This window comes from Trachemys scripta, chromosome 12, assembly GCF_013100865.1.
Source record: "Trachemys scripta elegans isolate TJP31775 chromosome 12, CAS_Tse_1.0, whole genome shotgun sequence".
NCBI classification, from domain to species: Eukaryota; Metazoa; Chordata; order Testudines; family Emydidae; genus Trachemys; species Trachemys scripta.
The window spans coordinates 26,576,998-26,589,782 of record NC_048309.1 but is presented as its reverse complement, the minus strand read 5'-3'; positions in this window follow the sequence as shown (position 1 = coordinate 26,589,782).

Below are 12,785 nucleotides of genomic sequence, written 5' to 3'. Positions count from 1 at the left end.
GGCAAAAAAGCCTCCCGCTGCTCCCCCGGCGGGGAGTGCGGCAGGGGAGGGCGCTGAGCCCGGCCGCGGCCCCGCTCTCCCCGACCGGCCAGAGCACCGGGAGGAGGGCAGCGAGCCTGGCTGGGGCCCCGCTCTCCCCGACCGGCCGGAGCGCCGGGAGGAGGGCGGAGAGCCCGGCCGGGGCCCCGCTCTCCCCGGGTGAGCGCCACCCCCCTCCAGGTGCTGCCCCAAGCACATGCTTGGTAGGCTGGTGCCTGGAGCTGGCCCTGCTAGCGAGACCAGTTCTCTGCCAGAAGAGATCAGTAGGAGATTTAACCAAACAAGTCCCCGATTGCACCACCCAAGGTTGCTGGGCTGGGACCCAGAGGAGGGGGAGCTGGGTCTCTCTCCTGCTTCCACATGAACAGGGGCAGAGACTGCTGAGAGCCCTAACTGGGGATGGCAACAAGAACAGGAATATTGGACTTTCTCTTTGTGCACCTGCTTTAACTTATTTTATTCCTGCCTTGTTGAAGGAAGAAGAGAAGAAATCTGTAAAGGGGACAGGCCCAGAAAAGGGGTTAGGAGAGGCCCTGAGATGAAACCCCAAACTCCTGGGCCCATTGAGCAAAGGACAAGTAAAGGGGCAGGTAGGACTTGGGCGGGGCCAAACTCCTTTCAGTCCTGAAAGGGGGGGGAGGGAGACACAAGTAACCCAGCTGGGGGACTGGAGTTACAAACAAAGGCTAGGTCTACACTACGGGGGGAGGGGAGGTTGACCTAAGATACACAACTTCAGCTACGCAAATAGCGTAGCTGAAGTTGCGTATTTTAGGTCGACTTACCTGGCTGTGAGGACAGCGGCGAGTCGACCGCTGTCGCTCCGCCGTCGACTCCGCTTCCACCTCTCGCTACGGTGGAGTTCCGGAGTCGATGGCACAGCAATCAGGGATCGATTTTATCGCATCTACACTAGATGTGATAAATCGATCCCCGATAGATCGATTGCTACCCGCCGATCCAGCGGTAGTGAAGACGTGCCTGAAGACTGATGGATGTAGGTCCCAGCCCTGAACCAACTAAGAGAAACTGAGGCAGGGATGCCTGCAGTTCCATGGCAGACCACCAGGAGGTGCTTCAGAGCTCAGGTCCCTCAGTTATAACATGGGGTCGCAGCGGTGTAAGTGAAGCAGGACAATGGGTTCAATTCTTTGCAGGCCCTTGCTGAGACTAGGTAAGGAGAATGTCATATGTGGGGTGCAGGATAAGGACTTGGAAAAGTATATCCAATCTAACAAAAGTCAGTTTTGGGCCTAGCAACAGTGTATGTTTGGGGGTGGGTGAAAAGGTGACATATATAGCTGTTTGTACTGTATTTCCTGGCTTCTGTGGGTTTGAGTGGGGCATTATTTCTCAGGTAATCTTAACTCTACCCTTTTGTGGCATGCAAGCCCCACAATGTATTGTTTCTCTCCTTTGTTAAGAGTCAGTGACAATTATTGTACAAACCATCCAACAACACAAACACTCCTTACTAAAAGCAGTATAGTAGAGTTAATATAGCACAGGGGTTCTCAACCTTTTTCTTTCTGAGGCCCCTCCAATATGCTATAAAACTCCCCAGCCCAGCTGTGCAACTACAACTGGTTTTCTGCATATAAAAGCCAGGGCCAGCGCTAGGGACTAGCGAGCAGGGCAATTGCCTGGGGCCCCATTCCACAGAGGACACCGCGAAGCTAAGCTACCCAGGCTTTGCCTTCAGCTCCAGGTGGTGGGTTCAAAGGCCTGGGCTGCAGTCCCACATGGCAGGGCTTCAGCTTTCTGCCCTGGGCCCTAGTGAATCTAATGTCAGCCGTGCTTGGCGGACCCCCTGAAACCTGCTTGCGGCTCCCCAGGACAGCCCGGACCCCTGGTTGAGAACCACTAATATAGTTCACAAATCTAATACTAAAAAATACTGCCTCTCCCCCCCTCCCCCCAAAAAAAGGGGGGCTAGATTTTGGAAGGATAAATGAAAGCAGAATCAGAACTACACAATCTACCATGTACATCATCCTGCAGAAAGTGTCAGAGTTAATCTTGTTAGGGTAAAAACTTGATGATTCTGGTTGATTACTCTTGATTTGCTTGTGGTAGAGATGGTGTGTGAGTTGGGGTAGAGGAATGTGTGAGAAGGTGATGTATGTAGTTGTATGGCTTTATTGTGTATTTCCAGGGTTTTGTGGCTCTGGGTTGGATGGGTTTGCCCATCCATCACAATTGTCAGGAAGGAGTTAAAATTCAGCCAGCAGAAAAGACAGAAACTGCTGAGAAGCAAGGACATAGTTTCTATCAATACATGATAACTTAGTTCAGCTTATCGATAAGAAGGAACAAAGCTTGTGCCCATGGAAAGAGACAGTTCAGCGAGGAAAACAGGATCAGGCCCAGACAAGCAAGCAGGAATATTTCAGTAGCACAAACGGCACTGACAATTGTAAACAATTGATAAGCTTATATGGTCAATGCCTGCCCAGTAACTTAGTTCTTAGAACAGAATAAACCCTCCAGTCACAGCCCACCAGATATCTGTAAGCATTCATCCCTACCCCTACCCCCACCCCTACCCCACCCCAGCTAATAATAGGGTGTACAAAGTAGGGCTGTCTGGATACCCGACCCCATCCCCTGACAATGCTACACTGATGACAACCTCGGACTGTTGCACAAAAACAGACAATTACATTGTGTGCTCCTGTTCTACCCTTCGCCCTTTGACCTCGTCCTCTTCTGTTGTGGATATCCTTCCTCTTGGAGATGGGGAAGTTGCTGTACAAGTATTCGCTACTCAGTAGTGTTTCATCACCGCTGCATCTTATTACATGTACAGACCATTACAGTGCCAGGCAAACGCTTCCATGTGCCTGCAGATTACTGACTCATTTACCCTAGGTGATGTGCACCTCCCTGGCTGTGTGTTTACTGGAATGACAACAGCTCCTCGGTGGTAAAACAATCTATACCTAGACAACACACTGGTTCAACTAGCCAAGGAGCTACTTCTCAACGTGGTCCTGGCTGCTGCATCTTGCGTTTACCACCGTTCATAACCACATCAACAAAGGTTGCGTTCAAGTCCAGCTCTCCAATCAAACCATCACCTGACTGAAAGATGCTGTTCGTAATGCATCTTACAGCCCCATCTCCTGGTGGACAATTGTCCTTCTATATTTGTGTCATGTGTGGGTACTTTATACACATGCTTAAAAATCTTACTGTTTCCTACCATTACCCCCTTCCCCCAATTCCCCTCTCCCTCCCCCTACCCCTGGAAACAGATCATGTATATCAAAGTATTTAAAGTATTGACTTTATCTCACTTAAAAGTTCGATTTTTCAAAAGGAGGGAATTGTCAGGAAGGAGTTAAAATTCAGCCAGCAGAAAAGACAGAAACTGCTGAGAAGCAAGGACATAGTTTCTGTCAATACACGATAACTTAGTTCAGTTTATCAGTAAGAAGGAACAAAGCTTGTGCTCATGGAAAGAGACAGTTCAGCAAGGAAAACAGGATCGGGCTGTAACAGGGCAGGACTCACCCGGCGCCTCCTGTCGGTCAGCCTGGGAATTAGCTCTTCGACTGAGGAGCGCCCTCTGCAGGCCGGTGTCCCGCTTCCCACTGGGTCCCAAGTCCCTCTTGGACCCCAGTGCCCCTTTCAGACAGGGTGCTGCCTCCTGCAATACCCTGCAGTCTCACTGGGTCTCCCTTCCCCAGGGAGCCCCCACCCCCTATCTCCACCTCACCTCAGTCATAGGCTACTGCCAGTCATCAACTAGCCCCCGCTCCCTGGGGCAGACTGCAGTATAAGCCACTCATCACATGCAAGGAGGGGTTTGGACCTGCTGCCTCGTCCTAGCCTTGGGCTGTCCCCTGCAACCCCAGTACCTATTTGGTCTTATACTAGGCCGCAGCCTGGGGGATTTCCAGGCCAGAGCTCCCCAGCTCCTTTGGCCTTCCCCCAGTCCTGTTCCACCCCAGGTACCTTATCTGGCTTCCCAGCAGCCAGGCCCATCTCCCTCCACAGCTAGAGGAGACTGTGTCAGCTCCTGACTTCACTGGCCTTTATAGGGCCAGCTGGACCCTGATTGGGGCGTGGCCCCCAGCTGAGGCTGCTTCCCCAATCAGCCCAGCTTTTCACCTGCCATAGCCCTCTCCCAGGGCTGGTTTTAACCCTTTCAGGCCGGTAGCGGGTGACCACCCCACTACACGGGCCCAGACAAGCAAGCAGGAGTATTTCAGTAGCACAAACGGCACTGACAATTGTAAACAATTGATAAGCTTATATAGTCAATACCTGCCCAGTAATTTAGTTCTTAGAACAGAATAAATCCTCCCTTCACAGCCCACTGGATAGCTGTAAGCATTCATCCCTATCCCCCCCCCCCCCCGCTCCTTCCCCTGCAAGGTAGTCATAGATGTTTGATGCAATTAGGATGACTTCTATATTACGTAGTGTTCTTATTTTTATCTTTGTTCAGGGTTCTTTCTCGACTTGTAACAATGTCTGTCTCTGTAGGTACAGATAAATGCAAATGAATTGATAAGAGAATGTATATAACTGGCCATGGTGGCACCATATTTTTGAAGCTGCTTGTCAGTCTTTCTGCTACCGTAAATAAACCCCCTTCAGTATTGTCTGTGCTTGCCTGATTCTTGGGGAAAAGAATCTTCTTGCCTAACACAATCTTAATGGTTTTTAATGAACTTTTATACTATTCATACAGACAAAAACGTTCATTAAAAGAGTTCAGATTGCTACATATTTGTCTAATTCAGAGTGTAAGTTCTTTGGAACAGGCACTGTCATTTCTCTTTTAATTTCTGTAAAATACCATGGAAAGTTATGGATCTATATTAATGTTTAACCATCCAGAGAGTCCCTTTGGGTTCTGGTGCTGCAGAGAGGCCCTGCACCTTACAGAGCAAGCTCTTCTGAATTCAAGAACTGGAACAATTCTGTGCTCACCCTGTGAAGCCCTGTGTTAAAATATTGACATGGCATTAGGGCCAGTTGTTTCATTATGCAGGAATCATTGTACATGAAAGTTTCCCTTAGCTTGCTTACTACATTCAGATATTGCAACTGTACCGTTGTACAATGAGCTGCTTTCCTTCTAATCCCTTCTGCACAAAGACACAAGAGGAGAGGATCCTTGAGCCCTCTCTCCCCTGTGCTCCTGTTAATGACTCGTCAGTGAGTATTATGCATCCTTGTCTGTGCCTGAGCCACAGAAAATGTGAGTCTTTTACATCTCCAGTTATAGAGCCTGGCTGTGCTTTCAGGTCTGTAGGTTCCCTAGTTCAGTCCCCAGCTGTCAGCCAATCAAGCTGAGTGTAGCAACAATCGGTCCAAGTGCTGATGGCTTGAGACCCAGTCTGTTGTTAGAGCAAGCCAGAGTGGGAGTGCCATCTGAAGATGCACAGTGCATGAAATGACCAGTGTATAGACTGTAACCATCATTCCCAATCTTTACACAGTTGTGTTCCATAACTGCCCCCTCCCCTCTCAGGTAAGATCTCTAAAGGAGGAGAACTTCCTCAGGAAGCAGACAGGAGAGACTAATTTTCAAGGCTGATATTGCTACAAACTGTGCCCAGATGGTGTTTGATACCAGCCTACCCAGCATAGTCACCACTGGTGCAAGGCATTATTAGCTTTGGAGCTGTTCTCACCCAAATTGTGCAACATGAGCTTTTCTGTCGTATGGATGTACTTTGGGGAAAGGTGGATTTCAGGGGCTAACTCATGTCTCCTCCTCTATACTTAAAGGCCATCTCCAGATGCAGAGTCACCACTGCAATTCTGCTGTGGGGGTTGAGGTAAGGGGCAGGATCAGTGGCTCCCTGAGTGCCCCTAGGCTGCCTCTGCAATCCCCTGCAATGCAGGATGGGCCAGGGAGAAAGCAAAGGCAGGGACAGTGAAAAAGCTAGAGCTGGGTGAAAATTTTGTGACCGAGCAGTTTGCCATCAGAAAACGCTGATTAGATGGAATCCACGTGCTTCTCAGGAACGTGTCAATTCCACTGAAACTTTAGACAGAAACCAGGCTGCCTGGTGGGCCACCCGGCCCCCAGGCTGCCCAGCTTCTTGGCTGACTGGTTTCCTGGTCTCCCAGCTCAGCAAGCTTCTGGGCTGGCTGACCAGCAGATTGGCTTTCTTGGCTCCTCAAGAGCCCAGCCTCCTGAGAGGCTGGGTCCCCATCCAGGCAGCAGAAACACTTCAGTTATGGAAAATTTTGACTTTTTGTCCCAATTCAGAATTCCCCCCTTCCCCCTCCCGCCCCCCAAGAAAACTCAGTGTGGGATAGAAATTTCCCTGCTAACTCTAGGAAAAACATAGATATGTATGTTAGATACATAGGTCCACTGGCTATTTCCTTCCGTGGAGTGGAGAAGCTGGAATAACTTGGGATAATGCAGCCTCTTAAAGGCAAAACCCAGCAACAACAAACCACACCAGCCAATGTGGGATCAAAGGGATAATCAGGAAAGGAGACCATGCAAGGCAGTGGCTCCTGAGGTGGCCCTTTCTATTATGCATATCTCTAGTTGAACCTAACAAGCCTCCAGCAATGAAGGCAGGGCAAAAGAGCAGCCCTTACAGGAAGCTAGACAGGAAGACCAAGCAGAGATCCAGATGCTGCTCTTATTATGAAGGCTAGTGGTTTAATGAACTGCCAGAATTGAAAACATGGAGCACACTTGTAGTAGCTAAAGGGAGAAATGTAAGGAATTAAGCACATCTTTCTAAGACACTTTTATTATTACAGAAAAAGGACAGATTTTTTTTTTTAATGGAAGCGGCTGGAATCTTTAAGAGCTCATATTCACGTGGAATATAGTTTTTTCTTATATGCTGCTGCAAACTTAATCCTCAAGATCAAGTGCTATAGGTGAGTCTCACTAACATTCACCACCATCCCTCAGAACAGATATTTACATCATCATATCACTTGCTTTTATTAAACTGCAGGAGACTTTACCTTATTAGGGCCTCCTATTAAGGCTACCTGATACTTCCCACTGTAAGACTCTGTTATCAGTTGCTTATAATTTTGCCAAACTGTAACTATTTGGACTGAAATTTTACATGCTGAGGGTGTGCCTCAGGCTGGATACCTCTGGAAAAATTCAGCCAAATCTGTTCAGCCATTTCCATAAACAAGGCTAGTGAAGAATACATTGCAAAACAATGTTTAAAAAAGTTGTCAACTTTGTCTTTGAAAAGCTCGAGTGCCCCCATGCGATGGCACATGAGCTTGAAATTTGGCAGGTGGTGACCTTTGTGACAGGGGTGTGCCTTTTGTTGTTCCGGTGCAAATCCACCCAAATTTGGCCAAGTTCTAAACCTTTGAAAAATCGCAGTTCATACATGTTCAGTACAGACTTCAGAGATTTGTTTGCAGTTAAAAGCTCTGAAGATTCCATCTTCACTGAGCATGCTCCATCCCCTCACAGCTCCTACGTGTGACCAGACTGCATATATGCCATCCCTACAGAGTGGCTGAGCATATTACCTCCATCCCTGGGCTACTGGGGTGAAGCTGAACTTTCCTTGTAGTGGCTGCTCCTGGCCAGGGGCTGGGGCTGGGGCTGGGCCCTGGGAGTATGTCTGCACTGCCGTGAATGGTGTGATTCCCAGCATAGGTAGAAAGACGTGTGCTAACTCTGCTCAAGGTAGCGCACTAAAAATAGCAGTGTGGATGCTGAGGCGCTGCAAGTGGCTTGGGCTAACCAACCAAGCCTAAACCCACTGGGTCTGAGCTCTGGCAGCTTAGCCCAAGCAGCCATCAGTGCCCTAATGTCCACACTGCTATTTTTAACATGCTAGCTTGAGCAGAGCTAGTGCATGTCTGTCTACCCAGGTTTATGCTGCCAGCTGCAGTGTAGACATACCCTGGAACTGAGAGCAGGGAGTCTGTCTCTGTTGCACCCTCAATGGCCATCTGCTGGTGCTCAGGCAGCGTGGAGGAGGAAGCCACCTTACTCAAACACAGAGGGGACATGAATCAGATGAGGGGACTTGTGGGTAAGGATGGAGGGGGAGGGAATAGATTGGGGCAAGGAGCCTGTGGGGGGAACAGTGGGACTGGAGGCTGGCAGTAATAGGGGAGAGGGAAATTGGCACTGGAAGTCAGAGGATGGAAATTAAGTCTGGGAGCAAGGAAGGGTGGGAGGGGGGACTGAGAGTCAGTGGATGGGGAAAGCGATTGAGATCTTCAGTTCATGACAGTTTGAACCGCGCACCTAAAAAGGGAGAAGGAACATGTTCCTCTACTATGATGGATCCTGTTATTGCCAACATCTCCATATAGGGGATAGTGAACCTCTTGCAGAACCTGAAGATTCAGGATGCCATCCTGCAGGTTCAGAATGATGACTGGGAAGGTCTTGACCTGGGCCTCTCCATTCTTGGAGAAACCTAGCCCTATCCTGAGCCAGTTTGAAAACTTTGTTCAAGCCATGGTGGGGATTTTCAATTATCTGAGCAGAGGCTGTATTCGAGACTTATAGTTTGGTTTGGATTTGAAAAAGAAACAAATGGAAGACTGCATTCTGCACATGGTGCAGACACATCAAGTATTTGGTTATGCTGTTCAGCTTGTGCAACACTCCAGCAACTTTCCAACACTTAATTAATTATAGCTCTAGGGACATGCTGGACAAATTTGAGGTTATTTACCTCAGTGACATCCATGTATGAGGATCCAGTCCTCTACAGTCAATATGCACACCATGTCTTAGAGAAACTCCACCAAAACCACCTGTATGCAAAGCTAGAGACGTGTGAACTTGACCAGAACATGGTCAAATTTCTTGTAGATATTATCTTCACCCAAGGGACTAACTATGGACCCATGTGAGGTGGTAGCCATATTCGACTGGGCCACTCCAAAAGATGCGCTAGGGGTAAAGCAATTCCTGGGTTTTACTGGAGGTTTATCAGAGGTTTTTCTAGCCTGGTCACTCCAATGATGGCGCTCTTGAGAAGAAGATCCCGGTTCATCTGGTCCTCAGAATTCCAGTCTGACTTCGATCAACTAAAAAGGGCATTCACCACAGCACCTATCCAGATCCTACTAAACCATTCATTGTGGAAGCTGAAGCATCAAGTTTACTATAGGTGCAGTATTATCCTAACAAACAGGCCCCTATATCCCGCTTTGTCCCTGTTCAGTCACTAAAGTCAGTAGAACTATTCATGCATAAAATTACACACATGAGTTAGTACCTTGCTAAATCAGAGTCATAGTTATCTTGCGCATCAGCTGGTTCATCCAAGACAAATGGCACAGAAACTGTGTTACCTATTTTTTTTAACTTCAGAAAGATAGTAGATATTAATTTCACAACCAGTGAGCTATCAATATAAAATCAGTTGTTCTTGGGTTTCCTTCCAGAGTGGGATTGGAGGCAGTAAATACTGAAGCAAGGAAAGGAATGTGGGTTAAATATTCATCTTAATCCCCACTGTTCTTTTCAACAGAGAATGAGAAGACAGTCCGTCTATTTAAATCCATTTTCATTCCCTCAAGCAGCAAAATATAAGGTTTCATTGCGTTGCTTACTCACTTGGAGTAGCACTTACTCACCTAAGTAATTCCATTAGCTCCCGTGAGACTATTCATGTAAGAAATTTTTACTGAGAATAAAATTTGAAGACTTCGGCCTCTAATTATTCTTAAATGGAGTCTTCATGACGAGGTGCAAATTAATGCCAGACAGCCAATATCAACTCTGTTGTTAGAGTTGACCAGAGGACGTCAATTCCATTTCATGGCAACTTTTGAGGTTTCGAAATTTGTTTTCATTCTCCATTGGAATAAAATGAAGCCTTTTGAACATTTTCATGAAAGCAGAAATTTACATTTCTATCACTCTATACCATGGTGGCTATAGTACCAGCCTGCTATTTGGGAGACCTAGCCCTGATCTACACTATGAGGTTAGGTCAAATTTAGCCGCATTAGGTCGATTTTATAAGCAATGCGTCTACATAACCAATCCCATTCCGTTGACCTAAAGGGCTCTTAAAATCGATTTCTGTACTCCTCCCTGGCAAGGGGAGTAGCGCTAAAATCAACCTTGCTGGGTCGAATTTGGGGTAGTGCAGACGCAATTGGACGGTATTGGCCTCTGGGAGCTATCCCAGAGTGCTCCAATGTGACCGCTCTGGACAGCACTTTCAACTCCAATGCACTATCCAGGTACACAGGAAAAGCCCCGGGAACTTTTGAATTTCATTTCCTGTTTGTTTGGTCAGTGTGGTGAGCTCAGCAACACAGTCCCCCCAGAATCACAAATGAGCTCCAGCATGGAGCGAACGGGACACACTGGATCTGATTGCTGTTTGGGGAGATAAATCTGTGCAGGCCGAATTCCAATTAAAAAGAAGAAATGCTAATATATATGCCAAAATCGCATGGGACATGGTGGACAGAGGCTACAACAGGGACACACAGCAGTGCCACTTAAAATTAAGGAGCTCAGGCAAGCCTACCAAAAGACAAAGGAGGCACTCTGGGTTAGAACCCCATACATACTGCTTCTATGATCAGCTGTATGGCATTCTAGGGGGGACCCTACCACTACCCCACCACTGTCTGTGGACACCTGCAAGGAGGCAATCTCATACAACAAGGAGGATTTTGTGGATGAGGAAGAGGAGGAGAAGGAGAATGCGCAGCAGGCAAGCGGTGATCCGTTCTCCCCGGCAGCCAGGACCTTTTCATCACCCTGGAGCTAATACCCTCCCAAGGCAGGATCCTGGACCCTGAAGCTGGAGAAGGTACCTCTGGTGAGTGCACATTTGTAACTACAGTACAGGGTTTAAAAGCAATTGTGTTTAATGTTTGATTTGCCCTAAAGAATTGGGATGCATTCGCGGCCAGTACAGCTACTGGAAAAGTCTGTTAACGTGTCTGGGGATGGAGCAGGAATCCTCCAGGGACATCTCCATGAAGCTCTCCTGGAGGCACTCTGAAAGCCTTTGCAGAAGTTTTTTTGGGAAGGGCTGCCTTATTTTATCCTCCACAGTAGGACACTTTACCAAGCCAGTAGCAAGTAGGCTGGAATGATTGCAGCACAAGGCATGGCAGCGAATGGTCCTGGTCTCATTCAAGCAACGTTCGGTTTATATCTTTCTGTGTTAGCCTCAGGAGAGTGATATCATTCATGGTCACCTGGTTGAAATAGGGGAATTTTTGTAAGCAAACAGTAAAAGGACCCTGTTCATGCTGGGCTGTTTGTGCTTGGCTAAAAGGGATCATCCCAGAGAATAGCCATGCGGTGGGGTGGGGGGAGGTGTGTGCTGTACATCCACCCAAAAACTGCAGCCCCTCCTTTTAAATGGCAAACCCAATTGGCATTGCTTGCTATGGGAAAGGAGGGCGCTGCAGTTTGAAATCATTCCCACATGTTATGAAGGCTGAAGAAGCCAATCCCGCGTACCCTTTGGTTTACCATGGCTGCCTGGAAACCGAATTCTGTTGCCCAGCCGTGTGTGATGTGTCACCATACTGGCAGGTGCTCAATATAAAAGGCAAAATGCGACCTTGTACCTAAAGCACATGTGCTGTCTGCTGTGAATTGCTTGATTCACTATGAAAGAGTCTCCCTTTTGTTCTCAGAAATGTATCATCTTAAATTTTACTCTCCCTTTTTATCCCTCCACAGGTGCAAAAGTTTCTCTGCTCCCCCTAAAATCTCCGGCCCTGAGGTTATCACAGATTAGAAGGTGAAAAAAACGCACTCGCGATGACATGTTTTCTGAACTCATGCAGTCCTCCCACTCTGATAGGGCACAGCTGAATGCATGGAGGCATTCAGTGGCAGAGGCCAGGAAAGCATTAAGTGAGTGTGATGAGAAGAGGCAGGAGGCGATGCTGAGGCTAATGGGGGAGCAAATGGACATGATGAGATGACTGGTGGAGCTGAAGGAAAGCCAACAAGAGCACAGGCCACCACTGCATCCACTGTACAATCACCTGCCCTCCTCCCCAAGTTCCATATCCGACTCACCCAGATGCCCAAGAATGAGGGAGGGGAGGCTCCGGGCACCCAGCCACTGCACTCCAGAGGATGGCCCAAGCAACAGAAGGCTGTCGTGTGTGTGTGTTTTTTTTTTTAAATAAGTTTGAATTTGTCATGTGGCTACACTAAGCAATGTGTCCTTGTCCTTCCCTCCTCCCCACCCCCTCTACCCCACCTGGGAAACCTTATCAGTTATCTCCCTTTTTTTAATTAATAAAGAGAGAATGCATGGTTTCAAAACAACTATGATTTTATTTCCTTTGCCACCTGTGATCGAAGGGGGGAGAGTGGTTGGCTTACAGGAAGTTAAAATCAACAAAAGGGTGGGTTTGCATCAAGGAGAAATACACACAACTATCACACCATAGCCTGGCCAGTCATGAAACTAGTTTTCAAAGCCTCTTTGATGTGCAGAGCACCTAGCTGTGCTTTTCTAATCGCCCTGGTGTCTGGCTGTTCAAAATTGGCAGCCAGGCAATTTGCCTCTACCTCCCACCTGTCATAAAAGTCTTCCCCCTTACTCTCACAGATATTATGGAGCACACAGTAAGCAGTAATAACAATGGGAATATCGGTTGCACTGAGGTCCAACCTACTCAGCAAACAGCACCAGCCAGCTTTTAAACGTCCAAAGGCCCATTCTACCACCATTCTGCACTTGCTCAGCCTATAGTTGAACTGGTCCTTACTACTGTCCAGGCTGCCTGTGTATGGCTTCATGAGCCATGGGAGCAAG